This window comes from Acipenser ruthenus, chromosome 17 (genome assembly GCF_902713425.1).
Source record: "Acipenser ruthenus chromosome 17, fAciRut3.2 maternal haplotype, whole genome shotgun sequence".
Classification (NCBI taxonomy): Eukaryota; Metazoa; Chordata; class Actinopteri; order Acipenseriformes; family Acipenseridae; genus Acipenser; species Acipenser ruthenus.
In genome coordinates, this window is record NC_081205.1 from 6710006 (window position 1) to 6732411 (window position 22406).

The 22406-nt window shown below is 37.7% G+C and overlaps 1 long non-coding RNA gene and 1 pseudogene across 1 annotated transcript; one reads left to right on the forward strand and one right to left on the reverse strand.

Moving 5' to 3' along the window:
* Positions 1 to 22406, reverse strand: part of LOC117423287 (tubulin-specific chaperone D-like) — a 115155-nt pseudogene that overhangs the window by 48110 nt on the left and 44639 nt on the right.
* LOC117423288 (uncharacterized) lies at positions 6689 to 10331 on the forward strand. Its single transcript, XR_004547763.3, has 3 exons — positions 6689 to 6862; positions 9389 to 9448; positions 9785 to 10331. It is a non-coding gene; the product is annotated as an uncharacterized LOC117423288 (long non-coding RNA).

The following is a 22406-nucleotide window of genomic DNA, read 5'->3' on the forward strand; positions in this document are numbered from 1 at the left end:
GACCCCTTCTAAAAAAATTCTTGTTTTATCTGATTTGAGCCATCCCAGATGTAAGATAAAATATCTGACATGTATGGAAAGCTGGATAACGCACAGTAAAAGCTAGTTCAGTCAGATGCACATCGTTTACCAAGATCACAAGACTGCTGTGCAGTAGTTAGTCAACCCTGTGTTTACCCATCTTATGCCAGTTTTGGTATCTGCATAGATGCCCTAACGAAATTTCAAACGATTGTTTTTTTATTATTATTATTATTATTATTATTATTATTATTATTATTATTATTATTATTACTACTATTATTATTTATTTATTTATTTATTTATTTGCAGACGCCCTTATCCAGGGCGACTTACAGTACTAAACAAAAATACATGTCAAGAATCACAGTAAGGTTTATTGGAAAACGCCCTAAGGAGTGTAGAGCCTCTCAGGTCACTGGCAAATAGTCATGTTTTAACAAGATTCCAGGATAACATAAGCTGGTAGCAAAGGCATGAACCTGCACATAATACACCCGATGAGTCATGTATTGCAAGGAGGTTAGTGGCATCACGGTTGCACACAATAGACACGCACAAGGCGCAGAGTGAATAATAGTTTCATACACATGGCCATTCATTGCGCAACTCACTTTGCTTTTATGAAAACATCAAAACATTATAGAAGCAACAACGGCTGCTAGTTTGAGTAGGGTGTCAAACATGACCGGTGAATTGCTGAGGACTTTGACCTCTGAAAGGTGTCAATAATATGCCCCAAATAGCTAAAACTCAGAGAAACTGTATTGCCAGGAACAGTGCACAAAAAACAGAAAATACATTGAATATAGACTGCATGCCAACTTTATTAGGCTTTTATTGCCCCGATCACAGCCTTGGCACAATGTGGCCAAGACACAAGGTGCTGGAAGTCATCTCGATTGATGTTAATACATTGTCATTAACCCTTTGCGGCCCTATGTCAGACCAGGTCTGACATTACAATTTTACCTTTCCTGTCCGACATCATCAAAAAGACTTCAAGCACAGGTCTCTAGTCGTTTTTTCTCCGGAAAAAGCAGAAGAAAGCGTTCAATCGCCGAGTGAGGCCGACAGAAACCGAAAAAAAAAAAGGAGGCTGATCTGAGCAATACATATAGTCCCTTCACCACAGACAAAACACGGATATAAACAAACAAGATAGCTGCTTCCGCATCCAGCGCTCAAAGAATATCACAGACATTTACCAAGCTTCTTGAGATGGTAATAAAATAATGAGTTGGATAGCATTATTGAGGAGTTTGGTGATAAAATGAGTGATCAGGAGATGATTTATCAGTATGCACGACTATGAAGAGATGTGTGATAAATACAACAGGGCTGGAGATGCAGTACCGAGTGTCCTGTTGATATGCAGTGCCTTTTAAACCCGTTATACTATGAATAAAATTAATTTTAAACAGCATGTGTAAAATAAACAGCACCTGACGAGCCTGACAGGTGCTGAATAAATGGACTGCAAAGGGTTAATGTTTCTAAGCCTCTCTAGCCGTCTTTTCCCTCTGTTTGCCACCACAGCTGTCTCTTTTGGCGACAACTTCCCCTTTGTTTTGTCTTTGCTGATACACTCTGATGACTGATGTCTTGGACAGCCTACCTACATGACTGTACTTGCTATCTGCTTGTCATGCACCCATCTTAACCTAATTCAGGGCAGTGCCAAATCTAAATCGGGTAGACAGGTCACAAAAAAGTGGCAGTGTGTTTTCAAAGTTCAGGATGTCTGTGTAATTTGAAGTAGGGTCTTTCCAGCTCAGGTGAACCAGTAATATGTCAATGTCTTAATGTTGGGGACATACACTTTAAACCATATAATGTCTCTTACAGCAGTTTATGATGATAGCACATGTGATAAATGAGACAATTTTGTTTTATTTTGTAATGTAACAATGTATTTTGTGATCTGTTTCTTGCTAAACCCAGCTTAGTTTCACTGTAGCCTTTCCCTGACGGGCATGTTTGAGCAGAGCCTGACGAACGTGGTTGTCTGCTGCATGAGACAACATGAATTAGCTGAGACAGCAGGCTCAAGGTGCCAACGGCTTTCCATCAAACAGCCGAATCACAGACTACCGAGTGTAGCCTTCACACAACTGGGAGATGAGCGGAGAACACTAAAAATGACATACTGACAGAGTAGCCCCACAATCTGACACTCCCTGTAACTTATGCTAAATAATGTTCAAATGTCACAAGAATTAGTGCGTTCAGAGACTGTACAACAGTGTTAAAATGTTAAGTGGAACCAGAGTGACTATACATGCGACAGCAGCCTATGCAAGGTATCTCCGTCAGTCTCTTGACAGTGCAGGTGACTGCAAGGCAGGTGCTACAGTGTTTGGTAAAGAAAGTGGCACATGCACGTCTGTTGAGTAGTTGCACAGGCGACTGAAATGACAGCTGTTTGTTTACTCACCTGTCTACCAACATTCTCCTGGAAGGCAGCCTGAAATAAGAGACAGGAAATGAATGAATTAGGATAGAAAAAACAAACCGCATCAGTATATGAGGTCATCTAGTTTATGGCTGCTTTTATTCTGTTCTATTCAAGTCTTTAAAAGGGACAGGATTATGAAATGGGAATTAGGTCTATAAAGTGATGGCCAAAAGTTGTTTCACTTTTAATGGAACTAATATGGGATATTTTCAGAATTTCACTTGTCTGTTGCCAAATTCCTATTTTTTTCCAAGTGTATTGAATCCAATGTAGACCTACTTGTGCAATATTGTTCAAATTATTTTTATAATTATAATTTGATACATATGGAAAAAGACAAGAATATGTAAAAAGTCAAGTTCATGCAAATATACTTTATAGTACAGTAGCTCCAAGGTGAAACAACCTCCATGATACATATTTAAATGGCCCTTTATCCCAGATCTCAGTTCTTTAGCCAATCAACAAATGACAATAAAAATGCAGGTGTTTAGTTTGATTAAAAAGGAGCCTCTAAGTTTAAATTGGACCAATGTGTACATTAGACAGGTTTTGAGCATGCACTGGTTGTAGAATAACCTGAAATGACAGGTTACAATACATTTCAATTTCAGTTTCAATTACATTAAAATAATTAAAGGCTGTAGTTAAGTACACAAATTGCGCTACTTTGCTGCTACCCACATTAAAAGGCAGCAAAGTTACTGTAATTCAATCTGTTTTCATTTATACAATATGCCTGCAGTTGCTTGGTGCAGAACTTACTGCATTTCAAATGTGACAAGATGCCAGATCTGTCAGATTAAGGATTGGAGCCGTTTTTTTATATTATTATTTATTTATTTTTGTTGCTTTTTTATTTGCTTTGTTGTTTTTTTTTTTTTACTCATCACAGGACAGGTTTTCACCTGCTGTTACAGACAAAGAAAACAAAATCCAAAGCCTAAAGACGGTTACTGGAAGTCTGTCTGACAATATGATGATTCACACAACTATCGATTCCTTTGGAGTGAAACAGGACCTGTATATCTATGTAAAGTATAACTGTGTATTATGCAGCTCTGCTGTCTCAAAGAGTAGAATATTACATACAAATGGCTATTTATTAGTAAAATAAAGCATGACATTAGATAAAAATGTTTAACCAGGGCTGTCCTACAAATGGTTCTCCTTGATGATGTCATGTAATTGTTTAAACATGTAATATGGGCAAGGAGCAACTTCATACTGAAGTACTGTGCAGTCCGGTTAAACTGTCTTTTTTCTTTTTTGTATACGTTTTTTTTTGTTTGAGGCTGTCTGTTATCACAGAGCATTACAGTTACATGCTGCTTCTCATTTCCAGTCGTGATTACTCACACCTGCTTGTGAACTGTGGTATTGCTTGGCATGTCGAAAAATACGGGGGTCTGATCAGTATTTCCAATCTGTCCAAGTTGGTACTGTTTGTTAAAAATGCTGAAATTGTAAAAGCTTCTCTTTGAATTCCTCAGGAAGCTAATAACGCTTATTTGTAATGGCTGCCTGTACGTCATGGATGATTCGAGATCGAGCAGTAACGTTTTGGTTCGTCTTTTCTCAGCAGTCACTTACGTTGCTGTTTGTGTACTTGGGTAGGTAGGTATTTTGTTGGTGATTTTAATACACGCATCACTATTCTGTACATGAATTTAAGACGCAGGCTATTTTTGAGAAGCAAAAAATGGTTCAAAAAGTACATCTTAAAGTTTTGGAACCGCTGTGCTTCAAATATAAAGTGAATTTCCTGCTTCAAAGAAACATGGGCTATTATCCCCAAAATGATTTCCATGGTGTATAGATAGGTGTACATTAAGAGGGGTTGTGATCTACCTCCAGCCCTATTAATTAGCGCAGCCCCATTTGTGGTGAGTGTAATCAGGGCTGGACCTCAATACAACTGCACTCGTTCCCAGCCTGGGGCTATGACCACAAAGCGAGCCTTGCTGGCGCGAGATGGGCATGATCAAAGGGTCAAACGCTTTGACCATCGAAACTACTGTAATTCACCTACTAAAGCCTACTGTGTGTGGTGAAAGCCAAAGGTGCCGCTGCTCAGTTGTTTGGCTTGCGTAGAAACAGTGGGGTCTACTTTAATTATCTAAAGTGTAGCGGATCTTCATACCACAGCCATATAGTTTATAAACAGTTTTTCACAGCCTTTGTTTCTCTGTGCTTTTTTGTATGTTGTAATGTTAATCACCCCTGGGGGAAAGCCTAGTTTGAATAATGTAGGAGTTTTGGAGCTTATTATTTATTTTCACCACTGTTTAATACAGTCATAAAGCACCCGTGTAGAAAAACCACCTGTCAGGACCTCAAATCTAGAGAACAATATTAGAATGGATTAACGATTATCTGATTTCTCAATTGCTATTAATAGTAGAACATGGGTTTAAGTATTCTTTCTAAATGTAAATGCATATTCGGTACACTTTGAATTATCTGGAAGTTATTGATATTTGGTACTATATTACACTGAAGAAATCTCCCAGAAGCAAAGTAAAAATGGTACAAACAAAGCAGAGACACACACTGTACAGCAGAACGTGTATTGTTTAATTGAGATGTCACTTGTTTCCCTTGATTTCCCCCTTGAGAGAGACATTTTCAATTGTTACAGGAATAATTGCAAAAATTGTCACTTTTGCCTCTGAATACACTTCAAGTAGTGTCTGTTTAATGAATATTATAGAGCTTAACAAGGAAAATGATTTAAAAGAGAGCACTTACAGAAGCAGCTCTCCTGCAATTGACATCTCGGTCAAACACAGCAGCTATCACCAGGGCACTGAAAAGAGAGAACACAAGAGCCATCAGCAGTTAGGAACAACAATAATCAGCGCCTGGGGAGTCTGGATTCAGATACCCTGGGCTGCCTCCCAGCACCAGAGGATGGGAGAATTGGTGGCAAAGAGTTTAAAACAGCACCTACAGTATGTCAGGTATATAACCCAACGTGGAACATTTGAGTCATACGGTGGTTCGATATTGTAGTCATTTGGTATTTAATAATGTCGATTTAAATTAAATACCATTATAAATTTAAAAGGTCAATGCTAAAAACAACTTCTGAAAAAAAAAAACTTCTTGATTTTGCTTTGAGAAAACGGAGAAACAAAACAATGTTAAACAAAACTAAATTAGAATTTCCTGGTTGGTTTCAAAGACCCAATGTTACTTTAGTTAACGTACTGTAATGAAAGACTAATGCTATTCGGGGACTGTGAAACCAGCCATTAGGCTTGTATTTACTAAGCTTGAAGTTCCCTGAACTGTACATTGATGTTTTTTTTTTTTTTTTTTTATATAGACCCTGATTGGTACTAATCTTGGATTATTTTACCTAAAATAACATTAGGTAGTCCAAGATTAGGAGCTATTCTAGGTCTATCAAAACCAGCCATATGACTGAAGTAATGTAAATTAAAAGAACAAAACGCCATACGATTTAAAATGTAAAGTAACGATTCAAGCACCTTCAATCTGGAGTCTGATCAGGGTTGCGGATGGAAGACGTTCCCAACCCTTGCAAATGACCATTTCAACACTTGCTTTTAAGTCTGAGTTTACTGGCATTTGCAATGTCTTAAATTCAGGGAAGAAAGGTCCCCACTTGCCATCCAAAAACAAAAGGCGTTTCTATAGATTTGTATGGCATAATATAACATAATGCAAGACCTCAGGTGCCTTTTGAGGAGAATATACATGCCATTCTTCTTTTAAGGACTTAGTCAGGCTTTTTTGGCCCATTACCAAACATAGCTGCAGGAACACAATCCTAGGCAATTCATACTGAAGTGTGAATTACCAGTCTGGTTTCTTGGCCTACAGAAGTAACTAACACCAAATCTTGTGTTATTGCTTCTGTAACACAATGTTCAGTATTGCTTACTTCATTAGGCAATTTTAGCTTCAGATCAACGATATGCAATCCAATTGATAATTCTACCCGGACTCCAGTAATACTAAAGGAAACCAGATTGGTGAGTTTAAAAAGGTTCTCTTGGTAAATAAAAATACTTTTTTCTCCATTTCTCTCTCTCTCTCTCTCTCTCTTTTGAACATGTTATAGCATTGCACAACATAGTTCATTGCCCTACAGGTCTACCCTGAACAATTCACAACAGCAGACAGGTGGCTTGGTGGCTCACTCGACAGCTCCAACCTCTTTCTAGCAAAGATCAGCAACTTAGCAGGAAGCTTTGGGCAAGTTCAGTTCTGAGGCCTGCGGTCTCCATCCACCTGCTTTAATTGTCATGGGAGTGTGCAAAACCACAATGAGGATTTCTTACATGGGAAGGATGACAGGGCTGAGGAGATTGTATCACGTTTCAGCTTTCGAGTCTCAAAGGGTGCCCTGACGTATGTATCTCTTGTCTGAAATAATAGTTTTTTTTCTGCTGCCTTGTTACCTTTACATGATGTTTCAATCCCAGTAATAGTTTGAATAAGTGCAATAAGAACCACTCATAAAACTGAAAACATAATAAATGAGTACAGGAATAATATATATATTTAAAAAACTACATATCAATGTTCATTTTTTCAGTTTTTGCAAGTGTTGCAAGACACTTTCTACTGTATGAAAACAACTACCTGTAGTTTTCTAAATAATCAGTCACAGAGGAAATACCTGTTATTTAAAATGAGCCTTCCAGAGAACCAAATAAAATGGCAACACCATCAGATAGCATTTTTATAAAATGCAAAATATGTGTTCGTCGATAAAGGTACAGGTGTTAATAAAAGGCTTTCACTTTAAACATGTTCAGGGCTATTGAAAGATGTGGTGTGGAATTATTTATTATTATATTTTTTGTGTCCTTTTGAGCAGGTAGTATAAATAGCTTGTTTACTCCTGGAAGCACCTGCCAACTGAGCATCTACCGTACACCCTCTTACAAAGTCAGATCTGACTCTTCACTATCTATACAGTTATGGCCAAGTTTTGCACCTATAGCTTTAGGAGTGAGACATAAGTTATGGCCAAAAGTCCCCCTACAGAATTAACTAATTTTGCTGTTAATATATACATAAAATTCTAGGCGATTCAAACCTTTTGACCATCGCTGTAGTGGTATGTAATTCACTATGTTAACATAACATTATTCAGCAAGTTTCATTTGACTATGAAGCAAAATTAGTTCCATAGGGTGATACAAAACCTTTGGCCATAGCTCTATTGTTTTGAAAACAGTGATGTAAACAGGCTGGCCACAGAAAACAATAACCATTTTCCTGGGCGACAGCCTTGCGTGTTCCTCACACAAAAGGAGGATTAGGTGGCTGTCTGCACCAGCATTGTAAGAAATTAGTCATGTCGGCTGTGCATGCAAGCAATAATCAATGAGGCTTAAGTGCAAAGCCAAATAACCACATTTACACTTGGGAGGCAGTCCTTGACCATAAGAACCTTGACCATGAAAATAGTTTCATACTTGGATTTTGAGAACGTTGTTATTTTAGATACGTTTAATATTCAATCATCTTGCAGTTTATTAGGAGTTGTTCTGACTTAATTTCCCCCCTTTCTCTTAAACAAAAATATGATTTGAATAAAATTATCCTATATTAAAGTGTCATTTTGAAGAAGTAAACATAAATCGCGCAGCTTTATGCAGTGTGTTCAATCACTTACCAGATGCAAACTAAACCGGCTGCCAGGTTCCCAAAGGCAGTGCAACAGGTAGGGATAAAAAATATATATATATTTACATTCTGAAATGGGAATTTTCACGGGGAATAATATATTACATGGCAGTGAGTACATTTTATGGAAAATCGTGAAATTTGTGACAACTGTGAAAAAAAAAAATACATTCTTATATATGACTCGCGTGGGTTTGAAAGGGACATATCTGGTGCTCGTGGGAGAATGTCACTGGCACAGAACAGGTGCAAAAAGAGTTTACCCTAAGAGCCCTCACCTCTACATAAACTTCCAGTTCTCACCACAGTCCTACCCCTAATTTCCTCACTCTTGAAGCAAGATAACCTGGCTAGAAATAAACCCTCTTCTGCTTTAAATTGAAATGTGCCAAGATCTGATGTAACAATGCAAGAGCCAGCGTGAAAGCTGGCAAGCACCAAATTCAATCGAAACTTCAGCACAGATACGACTGATTTGTTTTTTAAACTGCAGTGTTCTCAGAATTCAAGACAATAGGTTTGTCCGCCCAGAGAGAAACTATCAGAGGGTGGGAAGAACAAGTCAGGTTGCCTTTTAAGACACTTCAGCATGTTAAGACTTGCAAAAAGGCTGTTTCTTGCTAGATTAAAAGTAATTACCCAAGTACCTATTACAGTCATGGGTGCCCACAAATATATTTTTTTATCCAAGTCATGGTTGATTTTTTTTTTTTTTTTTTAACTTTCTAAGATGCAGGCCTACTGAATAAACAATAGTAAGTGCTAATTAAATCACAGCAGTTTTACTACAATTCAAAGCACAATGTTGGCCTACTCAGTTTAAACAACCGAAAGAAACAAATACACACAATCCCAAAATATCTGAAACGTTACAACAGCAAATTTAGCACAGTAACAGTTTTTTTTTTTCATGGTTATACTATTCATTTATCATAGTTTACCTACCATGCTATGCCATACTGCAATTATACAATGGCTATTTGAAATTAAAAACAAAAATAATAAGTTTAAAGAGAACATCACATAACCCTTTGAAATGAATGTGTTATTGCCTATAATTACTTATTTTGTTTATCACCTTCCACCATATCCGTCATATTGTTGTTTTTCTGTGGATACACTTTCAAAACTATAATACCGGTACTGTATATAAAACCAAAGTGTATGTTATGTTTGTGGTCATCTGCTGTTCTAGGATTATCTCAATCTTTCCATGTGTTACTTGTCAATTGACTGAAGGAATGTACAGCTCATCTCACCATTGCCAGCCTACCAGAAGCAAGCCGGTTTCAAGGGGAGGTAAGCTTGTGTCTTTACAACTAAATGTGGACACTGATTTACATTCTTTCTTCCTTCCTTCTGTCTTTCTGTGCTGCCGCCTGTCCTGCCGTCTGTCTTTCTGTCCTTCCTTCCTTCTGTCTTATAAAGTACAGGGGTTTAAAGAAGGGCACGATTATAATTCAAATGCAAAGAACAAGGAAGTTAACTCAAATATTTAAACTGTGTAGGAGACATAGCTCACAGCCATGCAGTAAAGCTGCTTGTGCTGCTGAACAAGCTTGGCCTGGGGCACGCTATCTCTGACTCGTAGCTCAGCCCAACACCCACGCCCTATACCTTTTTTTTCTCTCACAGCACAATAACCCAGCACCCGAGGGGAGACGAAACTGACGTGAACTCCCACAGTGCACACACTCCTTGAACTGCGTCATGGTTAACAGGGCTCACCGAGAGACAAGACCCAACACCCCGCTAGAACCAACAGACACTTTATTTAATCTTCCTGCAGCCTGCCACAAACTTGTAGACGGGCACCCAGTCCGACTGTCATTTTAGCGTAGTAATATAGTTACGATTCCAAAACGATGTGTGCAGTGCTACATGGGATACTGAGACCTCCGCAGTTTTTATATATATATATAAAAAAAAAAAAAGATGATGCAGGGAGCAGTGGAACCATTTTTACACGTTGCATTGCATAAAACTACTTCGTAATATTAACTGAATTATTGGATAGGGATGAAAAGGGGATCTGTTGTCCTTTACATCTGTGTTTTAGAAACGCACTACTGTTACTTTTTTGCGTTTTACTAAAATGTCCTGCTTATATAACACAGAATTCTGTCTAAACGTGACCTCTGAAATGTGGTGTCAACTTTGTGTACTATTTATTTTGGGAATAAACAAAACAACGTTTAACTAGAACTGCTATTTGGCATCCATTGTTTTGTAGTTAATTCACTGGGGTAAATTAAGGCCTACACAACGTATTCTTTACTCCTGTGATATTTTTCTACTTTGACGTGTTACTATATCGTCTTGCAAAAACACAGGCACACACATGAGCCACGCCCCCCCTGCACCTGCTGTTATGCGGTCTCTACCTGTGTTCTGATCAATATACAGTCAGCACTCACAAATCCGACCCTATAAAACTTCAGTGACGGTTAAACGCAAGTGACGCATATCTTATTTCATTTTGGCCTGTTCCAAACCCTTGTATCTTTTTTGTGTTCCCTGCAAAACGGACAATATAAAAAAAAAAAAAATAATATATATATATATATATATATATATATATATATATATATATATATATATATATATATCTGAAAGGACTGTTTTAAAATAAGTAGGCTTCCATTTAGATGTACTGTATTAGTTTTGTTGGTACAGTACTATATTTTAAACAGAAGTAGTATTTTAATTCAGAACAACATGATTCTGAAAATATCACTTGCCAAAACTAGAGACGACATGTTAACTGTAATACAGTACATACTTTTAAATCCGGTACGTATTGTAGCAGTATGTAAAATTTACCATTAACAACCTAACAGCAAAATGAAATCTAAATGTTATCCATGCACAGAACTGTGTAAAACATGAGACGTGAAACCAAAAGATTAAAAATTGGCACTTTGTGATGGTGGTCCACTATGAAAGGCACTAAAATAAAGATTGATTGATTGAAATAAAAAAAAATCCAGAATTAAAACAGTATCTAAAGTCAGTATTCAAAATTGCAAAATATAGTGCTCGATAAGGCCCTAATGTCACCGTTCACTTGTAAATGAAAATGCACAAAAGCAACAAAAGATCAGATAAAAAAAAAAATACATCACAGGATCTAAAACTGTTTAATGATTAACTGTTACATTACCCTAGCTTGTCTCATTCACTTTGTTTTGGCTGCACTTTCGTCAGGGGAAACTGAAGGAAGCGCTGTGTAACTACACAATATAGACTGACTTGGCATTAGAGAGAATAAATTAAAATAAATAAATAAATAAATAAATAAATGCGGGTTGTGATGGATATTCAGATAAATTGTAACATTGAGGAGATGGGCTTTGTATCAGAAAACTGGTGATGGAGTTGGAAATCGCATGTGACGGGTAAGTGCATTAATTTGTTACATATATATAATGGGGAATGATTTTATTCTTAATACAAGGGCGGTAAAACTCGACTGACATGTATCTGGGTAACGCATATCCGAGTGCTGACTGTAATGGCTTTTATTACTTTTTGAAAACGAACAACTATCTGAACAAATTTTAATTATGAGCGAATATCCGACATGGTAAATGCATCAGGTACACAAATAGAACAACCACAGGAGAACCTGCAAAATGACAAGGGTATCATAAGGGTATGTTAATTACAAAAGCAATCCTTTTGTCCCCCCCCCAAATGATAATAACAACATTTTACAACACATACCTATGGGGCTGATATTTTAAAGAAACTTCTAAATATGTTAAATTGTACGGGGTACTACACTTTTAAAGACTTGGATGTTATGTCTTGAACATTGTGTATTTGATGTTTCTTGGAATCAAATTCTGATACGACTAGAAACGCATATACTTGAGAATTTATACAGCTTCGTAAAATTTTCCAAAATCTGAAATTCTTCATTGAACCAGCATGACAAAACTTCCATTGCCCATGAAAGTATTCCTTAAGGATATTCAGAGTATAGGAATGAAGCAGTAAATGTTTCATGGTGAAAACAGGTTATGCCCAAGTAATACGAAAGAATTAGGTATGGCCACAGGAACGCAATGCACCTGACTCAAAATGCACCTGCTGTAACTGTTTGATGTAGGTTAAAATTTCAACATCAGCAATTACATCTTTCTGTTTTGCTATAACAGAATCAAATAGAAATCAGATCAATATCCCATATTAATAATGCATTTGGCATGTAACAAATAAGTTCTAACTTGCTCGATTTCAATAGATTTTTTTTCCTATGCCCTGAGGTGGTGCTATGAAATGTTTGCACGATCCCATTTCCCATTCCATGTTGTAGATCAGAGTTGATAAAAATGTTTTAGATTTTTTGACGTTTAGGGGTCAAGGAAGGTAGTTGGGCTTTTCAAAACAGTTCAGAAGAAATTTCCCAGGCCATACAAAAAAATTAATAATCATCAATACAGCTCTGAGCAACAGCACTCAGTACTACTACTGCAAATAGCATAAAAAAATAGGGAACATAACAAATTATGTACTTGCTCTTTCGGATGTCACAGAATATTAATATATATATATATATATATTTTCCTACTAAAATATTTCTTAAAACAAGAGAGTCAGGATACGTTGTTGAAAACAATGGGGAAACGTATCCTGATTCTCATCTCGAGTATTAGACGCCAAGGTGGTTTAGGAAAACTGGATTAAGATGTCAGACATACTGCAAAACAGAGTGATCTCAAACCCAGGGAAGCTTCCAGAAATCTGTCAGCACCTCTGCAGAGTCCCGAGGTGAGAGCACTGGCTTACACACTAACGTTTCAATACCTGCTTTGTTATATTAGCAAGGCACTACGGTGTTATCCAAACACAGTCAAGGCAAAGTAAGAACTTCAATTTTGTTTTAACAGGCAGAATTAGCTTTTGTTTAAAGCTGACTTTGTGAGAAACCTCTGGACCTGATTGTATAATCGGTGGGTAGTTTGTTTAAACAGGTATTTTATTGCCAGCACATTTCTGAGGTAAAATGATTTTCTGAGGTAAAATGATCTAATGCCTGTATTCATAAAGACAGTTCATTAATTTGAACCCTGTGCATTTACTGGCTTATACTTAATGAATAACTGAACATTTTTAAATATATTTTTTAGTGCCCAATTTTTTTACCAGCAATTTTCTCCTCAATTATTTTCTCCCTCACCGCAGCAATTCCCTACACAGCTCAGGAGAACTCGAAGTTCAGTGGGTGACCTCCAATCCCACGACCAAGACAATTTCCTCTTTGACACTCAGGAACTCGAGAACGGATGGCAGCGAACTACCAGGACAAAGGCTGAGCTCACAAGGCATGTGGCCAGTAGGGTCCACTGAGGCGTGATGAGAAGAAACAGTCATATCGAATCATCCCTAGTCAAGCAGGCAAACATTTCATGTTATTCATTAAGATTATGAAGACATTGAAAAAAAATAATCTTAAAATTTCCTGAAGGGGTCTTACCAGGCAATGGGAGTAACAAACGGCTGAAGTTCCAGTGGGTCATAGGCACGCGCAAAGGCCCAGCACACTTAGCAGGCAGCGTCTCGGACATTGGAGCCCACACTGCAAGCACCCCGCTTCTCGTCATAGGTCAGGGCCTTCAGAATGACTGGAACCACTGTGTGGAAGCAAAACAGGACTGTTAGACTTGCAATGAAGGCTTTAGTAAACTTGTTGTTTATTTGTATTTTAGACAAATGATAATATAATTAATTTTGGGCTCATCGTAAAAATACGCTATGGCATTTAAAGTTAATTATGCATTTAATTAAACACATTCAGGCAGCTTTTTTTGATAGTTTGGCTTGGATGCAAACCCAGGCTTTCAGTTAGAAGGTTTGAGAATTAGCTCACAGCGCCACCAAACACAGGTTATTTTTCTCATTTGTACATCCGGGTTTACTTGGTCTTAGCTGAGTTTACATAACATTGAATAACATTAGGGTAAGCAAATACAAAATAAATATATAATTTGCCATATGCAAAGCATCTACAACTTTTGGTACTTTAACGTTTGCATCACAACGGGGATAATTTTCATGATGGTCTAGACGGCAGGGACTTGTTAAAACATGAACTAGGGACTCAGGTACTGTAGCAGTACGACAAACTACAACAAGAATTGTGTAACCTGAGGAAACTTTTTTTGAACAAGGGTGAAAGTTTTTTTTTTTTTTTTTTTTAATGCACATTAAGACCCTGATTTAAATAACTGTACAACAGCTGTATTTTGAATACTGTATTTTATTGACTCACGGTAGATAATCTTTAAGTACAAAAGTTTTGAGATTGATACTACCGGTAAATTTACCTATCAAACAACTCATATCAAACTTTGGATATTTAAAAAAAAAAAAAACCCCAAAAAACACATGAATGCATATTGACCACATTCACTCCAAATTATTATTATTATTATTATTATTTATTTCTTAGCAGACGCCCTTATCCAGGGCGACTTACAATCGTAAGCAAATACATTAAGTGTTAAGTAATACAATAAGAGCAAGAAAAATAATAACTTTTGTTCAAGCAAAGTACAAGTGTGACAAACCACAATTCAATAATACAGCAGATAATACTGATAGTTACATCAGGATATGATTAAATACAAAATACTACAGGTTAAACACTTGGCAAATTACAGTATTCTGAAGTACAGGATTAAATGCAGTAAAATAGGGGGCAGATAAGAGCAAAATAAAGCACATTTAAATGAAAGGTGATAGTGTCCCAGGATACAAACAGAGGAGTTCTACAGGTGCTGTTTGAAGAGGTGAGTCTTAAGGAGGCACCAGAATGTGGTCAGGGACTGGGCAGTCCTGACATCTGTAGGAAGGTCATTCCACCACTGCGGAGCAAGGGTAGAGAAGGAGCGGGCTCTGGAGGCAGGGGAGCTTAGCGGAGGTAGAGCCAGTCTTCTAGTGCAGGCGGAGTGGAGAGGTTGAGTGGGGGTGTAGGGAGAGATGAGGGTCTGGAGGAAGCTGGGTGCAGTCTGGTCAAGGCATCTGTAGGCTAGTACAAGAGTCTTGAACTGGATGCGAGCGGTGATCGGGAGCCAGTGGAGTGAGCGGAGTAGTGGAGTAGCGTGGGCGAAGCGAGGCAGAGAGAACACCAGGCGGGCAGCAGAGTTCTGGATGAGCTGGAGAGGACGGGTGGCGGACGCAGGGAGGCCAGCCAGGAGGGAGTTGCAGTAGTCTAGGCGGGAGAGTACCAGGGCCTGGACCAGGAGCTGGGTAGCGTAGCTGGTGAGGAAGGGTCAGATTCTTCGGATGTTGCTCAGGAAGAATCGGCAAGTGCGTGCCAGAGTGGAGATGTGCTGGGAATAAGAGAGGCAGGGGTCCAGGGTGACTCCGAGGTTCTTAGCGGAGGAAGAGGGAGAGAGTGTAGTAGATTCCAGAGGAACAGAGATAGACCTTTCAAGGCTGTTACAGCTGCCCTCTGTTTAAACTTTTACTGTTGGAACAAGTTAAATACAAAAGATAACGTTCCTGTTTGACACAGATTTAACTCTTCCGCTACGGCGGCGCTAGAAATCGCTCATATATGAATGAATGATGTAATGGTGATGTTAGACGCCCATTTTAAGCCATTTTAAACAACCATTGGTTGCTTACCAAATGACTGACATCTCCAAAGGCTCCAACAACCAATCAGGGATGGTTTTATATACTTTCAAAAAAAAGTAAAGTTAGATATACAGAAAGCTAGACAAGTGAGTTTTTTTTTGTTTTTTGTGGGGGCGATTTGGTAATCACAAGTACCAGAAATAAGACTAAATAATCCAAAATGTTTATAAACCCAAAAAGAAATTAATAAACTATTAACGGTAGTGAAATATTCATAGGATAAACAGATAACTCTCCAAACAGATCATACCAAATTGCTTTACTTCACCAAGAATGTTTACCAACAACCATCATTTTATTATTTTATTTTATTTTTGTTATTACGGAAACTGTTGATGAGTTGACAGATCTACCTGATGGCGAACTTCTTCACATTACGCACCACTCAAACTATTTGGTGTAAAATGAAAACTAGACACGGTATTTATTCAATTATTTCTGATCCTAATTCCTGATACTGATACAGCTTTTAGGTAGGCGATCCCTAAATTACACTCATGGAGACATTTCTAAAGAAAAAATAATTTGAGTACATTTTAAAACTTATTTTTTACATTCAAACTAGGTATATTTAGTGTTCCGCATTTCAGGTTTATTCCAAATTTTACCAGAACATTACAGGATCATTTTTTACTGATTTATACCCAATTTTTAGTCTGCTATTCAGTATTTTCCCAGTACTGTACTTTAGGAAATACACAATATTTTGATTAGAATAATGTTTTATTTTGACTTCGACATTGTAATAAGCAGCCCTACACTGTATCCTAGGATACAGCATGTACGTTTAGACAGATGATCAAATAATGTTCAAATGTCACACGTGATTGGTTCTCTGTTGCTTCACAAACACATAATCACCTGATTCTGTTGGCCAATGACCAATCAAGGTCCAATTATTGTGGCATGTCCTGGGTGTAGTAACGAGCTTGATCAAAAACTAAATTGAAATACGTGGAAATATAGTATTTTGAGTGGATGCGGAATGGGCATAAAATGTAAATCAGTTCGAAGTATATAAAAAGCCAAATAGCAGAAGAGGGCCAAATAAGGATGCATTGAGGTATATGTTCACGCTGACAGAATAAAAGAATATACTGATAGTAAGCGACATAATTAACTAAAACAACACAAAACATTTTACACACACTTTAATAAAAGAGAGCGCAGAATGACTGTGTTAATGAGTTTGTCAGAGCTCTGTGCTTTGCTGGACCGCCACTGTTTATTGCAGAGGGGTATGTATTGGTAACTTTGTGCAACAGTATTGTCCATCAGCTAAACACTGCCTAATGCAGACAATCTTAATAGTAACAGAAAATGATGATGCTTTAGTTGGGACTTGGTAAAGTTATGGAACGCATTGATGGAAATGTCCAGTGTGATTGACGCGATGTCCCCAATGCCTTTGACCATCCAGTCCCAATTTTCTTTTCTTTTTATGATTTCAAGGTAAATAAACCTGGCTTGTTTTGTGCTGATGTTGCGTTCATACCATCTGCAGATACTAGCTCTGTCAGCCTAGCAATTGCCCAAATGTTCTCAAAGTACCAGGTAACTTGGGAAAATGTGGCCTTGCTTTGCACAGATTCTGCTTCATCATACATCCCACGGACATTAAACTTAATCAGAATTGCTATGCATCATATTCCACATGTAAAGTGTGTATCTCCCCCACCCCCCACCCACGATTTTTACCAATGTTTCAATTAAAAACACATTTTTACCAATTTTATCCCTATTTTAATATATGTAAAATAAACTCTGAAAAATTCCTGGGAAAAATGTGTTAAGATAAAAACTGAAAATGCAGAAACACTAGGAATATTTCATCATAGAGTGAAAACATTACTCTTAATAATCTTCAGATGTCTCAGCTGATTAAAAAGGTATAATTAGGTCTTCTGATTTTCGGTTTTAACCGATAAAACACCCCCGATACAAAAAAAATGAAATTGGTGGATAGCCAATAAACACCAGAAAAAACTGTGGAAATGGCTAATCAATTCACGTTGACTTTACCCTATTCACATTAAAAAATAAAACCTAATAATAAATACATTTCCCAGTGCTGCTGGACAATGTCCTGTCTTCCTGGCTTGCATCTATCATTGATTCGTTCTCAATACTTTAAACCCGCCCCACTACTGAGTGACAGCACATTCCTACATTTCGATTGGAGACTCCGCTTGCAAGATTTTAAATGAGATTACAATCAGGATGGCGGCTTGTTAGCAGGATTTCAAGCTGTATTGCAGTTAAGATACAGAGGATTTAAAACAGAATTGTGGCGAAATGTAAAAAAAATGCCTACACACAAAAAACCCATATGAATGTGAACGTGACCATAGGGATTTCATTGTGGAAGACACCAAAAGAAAGAAGGTACAACTTAAGTGTACAAGTACTGTCAAGTTACTACCATACATATTTTGACAGAAAAGAAAATGCTCAAGTATTTTGTAAAGTAACCGAAAACACTAATTTCATACAGTATATAAAAAACGAAAGCCCCAAAAAAAACGATTTACAGATAACTCAAAAATAGCTCAAAATAAGCACCGAAAAATACAATTAATCCCTAGGTATAATACATACAGAAGCCCTAGGTATAATACAGTATACTTTTGGTGGCTATTTGCCCTGATACACAAGCTGAAAGTCACGTTATGTCAGTTAGATCTCAAACAGGTAGAATGTTCACCGGAGCGGAAGGGTTAAGCTTGGCATTTTTTTTATGTTCTTCCCTGGGTGAGGTTGAAAAATGATAATGCACTGTTGAAATAAGTTACAAGTGCCTCACAGCAGCGTTTTAGTTGAAAAACGTGTTTGATCGAGACAGCAATCTGCCGTACATGTGACTCCAATTGGCTCCACGTTAACTTTCCGCTTTCAAGATTCAAGATACAATGCTGCTTTGGCCACAGGCTTAAAAGTGATTGTCCCCCAAGTTCCTTCCCATTTTGAAAAGGTCAGTAACACAATACGTCACCTTATAACTATACTACAATAATGTGAATCTCTACATTCTCCATAGCACAGACTAAAAGCTGTGGAACAGGCTGAAAGAGAACAGTTCAGTTCAGGAAACTCCTGCTTGAATTGCCTTCAGGCGACAGGACAGCATCAAGTAAATGGCATGATCTAAAGAGAAGGGAGGCTTCAACAGCCTGGTGTGTCAAGTCAACCTCATCTCGCATAAGCCTCCAGAACAATTCAAGCAGTCTCCAAATTCGTCTTCTGCCTTGGAAACATGAGGCCTACTGTGGTGTTTCCATGACGGATTGTAGAGTATAAATGGCATTTGAAGATGGCTTTGAATATAATGATATAATAAATAAAAGCCTTCCCGTAGAAACCATTGAATATCTCATTATTCATGGTCAACTTGTACCATACCATCTAAAGGGTAGTAGTATCATTCATATACCATAATGGAGCAAGTAAGACTAGAGAAACTTCACAGTCTTCCTCAGAACACACAAGATGAGACAAAATGGCGCTTGAAGTGCAGATAATCACGAATTACAATTAATTAGAAACAAAAAACCAAGCAGAAATAAAAGATTACTAAACAAAAAAATACAAATCGCATTAATTTTGGCAGACAGAGAACCAGGTTAGGAGAGAGAAGTTAAACGATAATTAGAGAAAGACTAGCAGGAGCAGGCCCAATAGAGTCTAGTGCTGCTCAATAACAAACACCTTGGGTAATTCTTTATTTTATTTTTATTTCCCAGAAATGGGCTTCCAATGCAGAAGATCCCAATATTTGCGATCCAATAAATCCTTCTATCTAAATAAATGGAGCCTTCCATCTTTAAACCCTGCTGCGAGATGAGAAACACATATCTGCGGAAGGCTGCAGACACGCTCCAGGTAACAAAAAGGCAAAGTCTGTTCAGGGTAAGTATTTTTATTTATTTTTTTAACCATTATTATTGGAAGAAAAACTCTTAAGAATGCAACCCTCAGGTAACACCAAAAGGTTAAAAGAACCTGTTTTTTGGGGGCTTCATTCTTCTCTACGTTTTTCTCTTCCCATTCACCCAAAGACTTCCTATAAATTAGGATTAACACTTTTTATTAGAAGACTGCTGCGGTGAGACAGAAACGTAGCCTCGTGTTTTGGAAAGTTGGGACTTGTCTTAATATTAACCCAGAAGCACTGTGCTTTACTGTACTGGAAAATACTGCATTCACTTGTGCTCTTTAGTCTCTACTAAAAAGTGCTGGCAACAGGGGCTATGTGGAAAGCCTGGAGGGCAAGATAAGACAGGATCATGCAGACCTATTGCACCGACCCACTCCCCCAGCTGTAACTTTCTGCATAGAGATATAACTGCGACCAATAATGACCCTAAATACTGTGAGGCCCTTGCTGTCTTTCTTTAGGTAGTTTAATTGAAAACCAAATCAGCAGTGAAAACCAAGACCTATTCCCAACTGATGAGGTTAGCAATTCTTTTTGTTCTCCACTGTGAAAATAAATACTGTAAGGCAGAACAGTGTTTATTAAACCCTTAAGTGTAAATCTGAATGTTCTTAAACAAGCTACTTGTAAGGCAAACATGTTGTTTGCAGCTAGTACATTGCAGGTTATTATGAGGTAGTTTGGTTGCACAAAAGACACAACCGCAGCCAGATCCGGGCTGCTTAAATAGGGTTGAAAGTATTAAAAGTTTGCTGTCACTGCTGTTTATTGTGTATACTCTGCAGAGTATGTTTTACCTCAGGCCCTTCTTTAGTGTGGTGGAATACAGACAAGACTTGGGGAGTTTTCCAGGCACCTCGATACATTCAGGCCTACAATAAAACTAAATGTACGGATTTCTGGTCTACATTTTAACTCAGGCACTTCTTTCATCACGTCCAAACCCTGCACTCACTATCCCTTCTGCTGTTAAGAATGAAGTACAGCAATAACAAGCAGTAGGGTATCTCTCTAGGACTCATGTTGACAGAACAGACTTTTAAAACAAACATGGTTATGTAGGAGACAAAGTTACATTTGCACCAAGTGGGCGAAGAATAAATGTGGTGTATCTTTCTTTTAACGTAAGGTGACTCCTCCCATCAGTTAAGTGCAGCCATCATAATTTCTCTCACTTTTGTAAATCCAGTTGCCGTACAGTGAGACACTTTGTCATAGCACATGGTGGATGTTTGAGAGAAAGTGGCAAGAAAAAAACCTGAGCTCAGGGAAGGTGCTAGAATTGCAGGCCATATAGGGTTGCTTTTCTGTTTTCTCAATAGTGTGCCACATTACTGAATGCGTATTTATGTGAATTAACCTGTAAAGCACATTAATTTCTACTAGGATGACAAACAATTATTTTGTCCAAATACTTGGAGGCATGTACCAAAAGTATTATTATTATTTTTTTTTTTTAAAGAACAGTGTATTAAATTATGTAACACGTTGTAAAGCACTACAACTGAAAACACTTCCCAAATGATAAGCAGGCAGTTTTGTCAGATCGTTTGCTTATGTAAAACATAGGTCTCATTTAGCATTAAAAAAGCAGTGGTAAGATTCAGTAATATCTCTGAATAAGAGTGTTGTGTATAACGGCCACAGTGTTTAGTCATAAGCGTATGATTGTACTTTGCCAGTTTGACAGATGAGGGCATTACAGTCTGGAGTCAGCACTTCATGAATGGGCTTAGTGTGGTAGAACACAAACAAGTCTTGGAATCTTCCAGGCACCTTGTTTAATTTATTTATTTAAAATTTTTATATAGCGGCACTCGCCAATTGGCATCGGAGCACTGTACAAGGCAAAAAACATTCAGATCATTTAACACATAGTACCATATATAAAAACATAGTACTGCATAAATATAAAATCACACAGTACAGTACAACGTAAATATATTGCACAAAATCATATACTTTCAAAACATGTATTAAATTATCGAAACCATTCCAGCTTCTTTAAAGTTACACAAATGTTCTTTGATAAAGCAAAGTTTTTAATTGCTTTCTAAACTTAAGGAGGCTAGAAGAGGTTCTAATTTCCACTGGCACCAAACTCCATAAATGAGCTGCTCTGGCCTGAAAGGTGCGGCCCCCAAAATTAACTCGGGAATACAGAGGAGGAGAAATATGGAGGGAACCATTGGAAAGTATTAATTCCAGCAGGAAAAACAGCTTGAAGGTAGGCTGGTCCAACTCCATTTAACGCTTTATAAACAATGCAAAGGATCTTAAAATCTATTCTTTCACGGACTGGGAGCCAATGTAGCTCGTCAGAACCGGAGTGACGAGGGAGCGCAGCGGAGTCCCAGACACAAGGCGAGCTGCCATGTTTTGAATCCTCTGAAGTCTATTAAGCTGGACCACAGGAAGGCCTGAATAGAAGGAGTTGCAGTAGTCCAGCTTTGGGCTTAAAAGTGTTTGCACAACTGTCCGAAAAAGGGAACCTGGCAAAAATGGTTTAATAACTTTTAAAATTACGCAAGAGAAAAGTAGAAGAACTAACCACCTGATTAATAAACAAAAGGTGATTATCAATAATCACTCCCAAATTCCTAGCTTTAGTAACTACAATAGGTGTGGTTGATACATTCAGGCCTACAATTTATTTATTTTGTGAATTTCAGA